Raw genomic sequence first — 7,810 nt, forward strand, 5'->3', positions numbered from 1 at the left:
TAAGGGCTACAGGGAGAATGCGGGTAAGTGGAGTTGAAATGCCCATCAGCCATGATTAAATGGCGGAGTGGACTCGATGGGCCAAATGGCCTTACTTCCGCTCTTATGTCTTATGGTCTTAGGTCATTACGAACAGATCCAAGATTGTGAAGTTTGTTCGACATCCAAATCTTTGGAGCATGATGCACAAAGCCTCATGGTTTACTGAATCAAATTTTTTGGTCACATTGATAAAAGCAATTAAAGTTCCTTGAATTTTTTCTTGGATTTGACTGATGCTATTGGAATCTCTGGAAGATCTTAAACTGCATGTCTCTCGTGGACGATTTTCACAACCACAGAAGTAGGTGATTCAGGTGAATGTGTCCTTATATGGACAAAGAAGAAACACCTCAAGAATTTCCACAGCATGATTTATCACCCTTCTTGACAATAGTTACAATTGTTGCACTGCTAAAATCAGTGGTGAGCTGCCTTCTTGAATTACTGCAGTAGGTGGACCAAGATGCCATTAGGGAGTGAGTACAAGGATTTTAACCGAGCGACACTGTAGGAACACTGATATATTTCCAAGTCGGCAAGGTGAGTGGCTTGGAGGGGAACTTACAGGCGGTGGTGTTCCTCTGTATTTGCTGCCCTTCTTGTCCAAGATGGCAGTAGTTTTGGGTTTGGAAAGTGCTAAGGAACATCGGTGAATTTCTGCAGTACCTTTTGTAAGTAGTATACATTACTACTGAATGTCACTGGTGGAGGAAGTCAATGTTTATGGATTGATGCCAATCAATATGAAGACAGTTGCACATTGTGATCATTCTAATAATGAAATAATTACAATTGACAGGAAGGGGGGATAGTGTGTTGACTTGTGTGCTCAAAGAGTTCCCAGTCTGGGATGTCCACAATTAAACTTGTACAGATTAGTGTCATCCCCAATGTTTTCCCATGGATGTGGACTGCTCTAATGTGGACTTGACTACTGCATGACTTGAAAGCCTTTCTCCACCATGGCCGATTAACCAAACTGAAATCATTCTCAAAGTTATGCAACAGAGTGGGGTGTAACAACCCACTTGCATCGACATCTTCTTACTTAGATCCTGTTGCTATTATATTTGATGCTGCCTATATAATTGATTCATTAAATATTATCCCAATGCCATTTCCCTTTTATTTCAATGGCCTGACAGTATTAAATATGCAGTAAGAGGAATGCTTACCTCAAAAGCTTCTCTTGAAGAGTCATCGGGAAAGTGATTCTTCATTTAAGAAAACTGTGAAACATGTTCCAGAGAGTACCTTAATTAAACACTTGTTACCTCTTGTGGAACAAATATTAAATGAACCTACTTATTACTGCACCCTTCAGAAACCATCTGCTTGCTTGAAAATATTTTTCTCTCAAATTTATGTACTGATAACAAGTGTGAAAATAACTGATTGGTTGTTACTAACAGCCTTCATATCCAACATAGGAGAAAGTGAGGTCTGCAGATGCTGGAGATCAGAGCTGAAAATGTGTTGCTGGAAAAGCGCAGCAGGTCAGGCAGCATCCAGGGAACAGGAGAATCGACGTTTCGGGCATAAGGATTCAGGATTCCTGAAGAAGGGCTTATGCCCAAAACGTCGATTCTCCTGTTCCCTGGATGCTGCCTGACCTGCTGCGCTTTTCCAGCAACACATTTTCAGCTTCATATCCAACATAGCCAATGTTTGGCTGATAACTTGGCTCCCAATAAAGCAAAGTCTGGAATTTTAAATTCTCATCCTTGTTACCAAATCCTATCATTGACTGGATCTTCCCTTTCTTTGTAATCTCTAATTCCTAAATGTCCCTGATTTTAATCATTTTGTCATGGTTACTCTAAGGCCCAGAATTCACTCCTAACTATTTCCTGCCTTTCCCTCCTTTTCTTCCTTTAACTCAAGCTTTTGACCAGGATTTTAGTCATTGGATTAAATGTGGTCCAGAGTCACAGAGTCATATAGCCTGGAAACAGGCTTTTTGGTCCAACCAGTCCACGCCAACCACAATCTCAAACTAAACTAGTCCCACCTGCCTGCATTTGGCCCATATCCCTCCAAACCTTTCCTATTCATGGACTTCTCCGAATGTCTTTTAAATGTTGTAATTGTACCTACATCCACCACTTTGTGTATCAGTCCATTTCACACATGAACCACTCTTTGTGCAAAAAAGTGACTAATTTTTCTTGGCAACTCACCTCTTAAATGCCTTGGTTTGTTATTTACCTTGTAAATTCTGATAATCTGACACAGATTGTGGGTCAGCTGACAATCAGCATGCATTCCTCCATATTGCTGAAAAACAAGACGGTATGTATAGTGAGGGAAATATTGGGAACCAAGAACTATATCTTTGATCAGTGCTTGGAGCTGTAGTCCAGATGGGACAATGTGAATACTGCAGATGCTGGAGATCAAAGTCGAGAGTGTGGTGCTGGAAAAGTACAGCAGTTCAGGCATCATTCGAGGAGCAGGTGAATTGATGTTTCAGGTATAAGCCAAGGGTTCCCCGGATGCTGCCTGACTTGCCGTACTTTTCCAGCCCCACACCCTCGACGCTCTAGTCCAGGTGTTGATCTGCACATTCACTTGTGAAGTTAAAGGCAATTCAGTTCAGGAACCCTGAAATTACTGGACCATTAGGTGGCAGTGTGCTCAAGAACATTTAGCTGAAGGAGATCAGTTTTCAGAGGAAGGCATTGAGAACGTGGTGAGCAGATGCCCACATTTAATTTGGACCAGGCTAGTTGCTGAGACAGGAAACCAAGACACCTTTCTTTTGTGGATAAAGTTTATTGACTCCTCAGTCCTACACCTCCCCCCACCCTAGCTCAATTGTTACAGGTGCTGTCTACAAATGTGCTCAAATATTAGCGATCAACTGTTTCTTCATCTTAAGCAAAAACATTAACAAACGTAACAATGTGATGAGTCAAACATGAAAATCCAGAGGAAAATCAGATGCCCATATCTCAAGAAGAAATTCTTTTAAAAAAACTTAAATCATCCTGATGCCTGAGGGCAATGCAATGGGAGATTGAGGGGTATTGTATGTATATAAAAACAAGAGTGGGTCTTCTTCAGCCTGTTTCACCAATCACTTGAGTGTTAGCTGATCTCTGTTTTAACTTCATTTACCCACCTTCCTCCATATACCTTAATATCTTTGCATTACAAAAATATCAATTTCTGATTCTGGTACTTTTAGTTGACCTCTACCAGCCTCAACAATTATTTTGGATAAGAGATTTCTAGATTTCTACTGCCTTTTTAGTTATGGAGGTCCTTCCTGATATTAACTGTGAATGTCCTAACTCCAAATTTACTAATCTTCCCCACCCCAAGGAAATGTTCACTACTTATCTTTGACCACTATAAACACCTCGATTACTCATCTATATGGCTTCAGTTGTATTTCCAGCTTTGATAGACCTTTTATCAAGTTACTCAATTGTTTAACAAGTGACTATCATAGAATCATAGAGTCACTACAGTGTGGGAGCAGGTTGTTCGGCCCATCATGTCCACATGACCCTCCAAAACGTAGCTCACCCAGATCACATCTACCCCCACATGCCTTTCCCAGTAATCCTGCATTTCCATGGTTAATCCACCTAGCCTACACATCCCTGAACACTATGGGCAATTTAGCATGGCCAATCACCTAACCTGCACATCTTTGGACTGTGGGAAGAAACTGGAGCACCCAGAGGAAACCAGCACAGACACAGACAGAATGTGATTCTCTGACATGAAAGAGGGGTCTTTCCTAAACTGTGGGGTGACCTTATAGAGGTTTACAAAATTATGAAGGGCATGGATAGGGTAAATCGGCAAAGTCTTTTCCCTGGGGTCAGGGAGTCCAGAACTAGAGGGCATAGGTTTAGGTTGAGAGGGGAAAGATATAAAAGAGACCTACGGGGCAACCTTTTCACACAGAGGGTGGTACGTGTATGGAATGAGCTGCCAGAGGAAGTGGTGAAGGCTGGTACAACTGCAACATTTAAGAGGCATTTGGATGGGTATATGAATAGGAAGGGTTTGGAGGATTATGGGCCGGGTGCTGGCAGGTGGGACTAGATTGGGTTGAGATATCTGGTCAGCATGGACAGGTTGGACCGAAGGGTCTGTTTCCATGCTGTACATCTCTATGACTCTATAACACTTCTTGCATGGTTCCCTGACAGTGGTAGATGTGCTGGTGATAACATTTGATGTAATATTGGATGATACGCATGGTCTTTATTTTCATTTCCTGCTATGACCTTTTGCAATGTGAAAATGGCCTTATTATTTTCAACTCTATTTTGGTCAGTGTTGAATTTCATCTTTGATTGTCATGTTGTTATTTGTTGTCATAAGTTGAGAATCAAGCAGTGAACTGAAAAAACGTAAGTATAGTCATAGCTGCAAATGGTTACCTCACTGACAGTGCACTGATCTAAATAACCACTAAATAAGGAATGTGTGAAAGAAAGGCAAACAGTCCGACCAACCCAATGTTTTTAAAGAGTTCTGAAAGCTGTGAATGCATGACTCTTATGGCTGACAATGACATCATGATTAATTGAGCACATTGCCTCCTTGGGATTTGTTCATGAGCATGAGAGGATTCATTGTGGTCTAAAACAAGCCAAACTACTCTCCTGTGGGAACTGGAATAAAAAAAAATTACCGGAATTCTCAGCATAAAGAAACATCAATATAACTCTCAAGAGTAATGATTGCCAGCCTCCAGTTAAACACAAAAGAAAATTCTCAAAGGAGTTTTCTGCACAGTACCAGTGTTCATAATAGAGAGTTCTTTCCTTAAAAGATTAAAGGTTGGCTTTCAATTGTTTAGTACCCAATTCTTTAGAATTGAATGTGTACTTTTTGAAATAACTCTACAGAGGCCAGTATCCCGTCACCAGGTCACCCTTTATTTACATGTGTGTAGCATTTGACATTGATCTGCTCCCTCAGAGCCAGCTCTCAGAGTGAACAGGACCTCTAACGCTCCTGTTTATATCTGCCAGCCAGGGCTCCCTGATTGAACCAGACTAACACCAGACTGTAAGGTCCACCTGGCTGACCTCATTACAATCACTACACTGTTTATTGCATGGACATTTTGATACATTCCCTTACATCTGACTGTCCAATGAAATGAGACTTTCTTCGATTTCCTCAGGTGCATCTATCTCCCGCAGTTGATAAACTTCATGATTACCAGTAAGGCAATAAACTGGTTAAAACCAACAGTTAATCCTCTATCTTGTCAATGAGCCTGCTGGAAATCAGAGGTCTCAGAGGTGACCCTGTAGACACTTAGGAAAATGGTTAGCTGAGTTAATACTGTCAGATAAGCCAGGTCAAGCAGGCACAGGCATGGACAGGAACAGGGACAAAATTATCATAGGCTGCCTAAAGCCATGGGCCTTAGTTCTCAGGCCTTGATGTACTCCCCACCACATGCCCTGGGCAGTTAAAGAGATGTGAGTTGAGAGTGTGTTGCTGGGAAAGCACAACAGGTCAGGCAGCATCCGAGGAACAGGAGAATCGACATTTCGGGCAGAAGCTCTTCATCAGGAATGAGGCTTGTGGGCCGGGTTCTGAGAGATAAATGGGAGAGGGGTGGGGTTGGAGGGGAAGGTAGCTGAGAATGCGACAGGTAGATGAAGGTGGGGGAGGTGATAGATCAGAGGGGGTAGTGATAGATAGGGCCGGAGGGCGGTGCTGTGTTGGAGGCTTGGGGCTGGGAATATGTGGGGGGAGGGGGAAATGAGGAAGCTGTTGAAATTCATATTTATCCCATGTGCTTGCAGGGTCCTAAGGTGCAAAATGAGGCGTTCTTCCTCCAGGTGTCATTTGGTAACGGTTTGGTGGTGGAGGAGGCCCAGGACCTGCATGTCCTTGACGGAGTGGGAGTTGGAGTTGAAGTGTTCAGCCACGGGGGCGGAACCATCCACCTGGACTCCCTGTGCCAGCCTGTTACCCGCCCTTGACCTCTTCATTTCAAATTGCCGCTGTGACATCGACCCAGGTTCAAATTCTGTCACGACAGATAGTTGAATTTGAATTTAATAAATATCTGGAATTGAGAATTTAATGATGGCCATGAATCCATTATGGATTGTCGGGAAAAACCCATCTGGTTCGCTAATGCCATTTAGGGGAGGAAACTGCCATTCTTATCTGGTCTGGCCTACATATGATTCCAGACCCACAGCAATGTGGCTGACTCTGAACTGCCTTCTGGGCAATTAGGCATGGGCAATAAATGCTGTCCTAGCTAGTGATGCGCTCATCCAATGAATTAAATTTAAAAAATCTCTTTGACCTTTCTTCACAACTAGGTGACTGTTTACAGTAGATAGCCTCTCACCCAATGCCTGCATGAGAAAAGGACACATGCATGAGAGGTGGCTACAGAATGAACACATCACAAGGATATCAGGCACACATATCCTAAAAAGCTTCATTGATCTTCATCTACCCCAGCTCTCCTTTCGCTTAGAGTCCGGTAACTTGTGATTTCATTCACATCCCGTTCTTCTTACAAGTCTCGGATATGGACAGTCACACCTCTGGGATTCACATCTCCATCTGTATCTTTCAATGGGCATTGTGCTCGGGTACCCATCCTAATATCTCCTTAATGCTTCTTTCCTTCTGCAGCAGAAATGTGCACAAACCAACGTAACTGTGTACAGACTTTGTTGGGGAGGAGGGAGGTGGCAACTCCTGACAAAAAGCTGTGCTTGCAGGCCATCAAGGGGAGCTAATCTGTGCTGGATAGAAGATGGATATGTGCAGCCAACTAGAAAGGGATCCTCCAAGCAGTTAATACCAGTTGGCCATCAAGCAGCAACATCTTAATAATAACTTTGAAAAGGATACTAACTTGTGGCACAAACAAATCATTATCTTTTATTATTTAGCCTCAGGATCACAGACCTAAGCAAAGACTAGTTGAAAAAGAGCACCAGCCAACAGGCCCATCTCTCCTAGTTCTCCAGGCTAACTCACCCCCAGCACCTCGCAGCACAACTCTGAGGGGGAGTAGTCAGAATCCTCAGAAAAAGCTCCATTAAATCCTTTCTCTGCACCCTCTACCCCATGCTGTAACCTTTGCCCTGGTGGGTGAGGCAAGCAGAGTTGGCTCAGGGTCACATTCTAATGTGCACAGCACTGGCACATGCCCACGGCTAGAGGAGGAAGAAACGGCCCTGGGCTCTGACACTCAGGAGGGACTGGTGGAAGCCAGGCCCCTGCCCAGCCCAGAACAGATGCCAGCCTCTGGACTAGGCCATTCATGAGCTGACGAGGATGCACAGACACACAAGAGAATGACTGGTAGAGGTACCAGACTGGACCAAAGGGCAGAGGAGTCTGTCTGATGTTGTGGATCCAGTCTGTGAGCACATGGTGGTCTGCATGAACTGCATAATGCCCAGCCAGGCCCAGCAGATCAGTCAACATCTCCTGGATATGCAAAGAAAGTTCATTACACGAGCCATGCATTTACTTACTCACTGGCTAGTTGAGAGGATTCTCTGTGACCTTAACCCCTTCCCTCGATTTACCCCAACTCCTTAAGGGGTGAGGGAGGTGCTGTTGCATACCAACATACAGCAGACGCGATGGACAAGCCCTCTAGGATTTGTCTTGCATGACACTAGTGTGTCTCCTTGCCATAACACTTTCCCTTCATTAGGTCAGACTGAAGAGGTTGCTCTTGCACCTACACAGAACCCTCTAGTCCCAGACCCAACAGTCGATAAAGTTATTGGAGGCAAGATGA

The sequence above is a fragment of the Chiloscyllium plagiosum genome, unplaced genomic scaffold (assembly GCF_037043375.1).
Source record: "Chiloscyllium plagiosum isolate Xiang-an unplaced genomic scaffold, Cpla_swu_hap1 HiC_scaffold_10, whole genome shotgun sequence".
Taxonomy (NCBI): Eukaryota; Metazoa; Chordata; class Chondrichthyes; order Orectolobiformes; family Hemiscylliidae; genus Chiloscyllium; species Chiloscyllium plagiosum.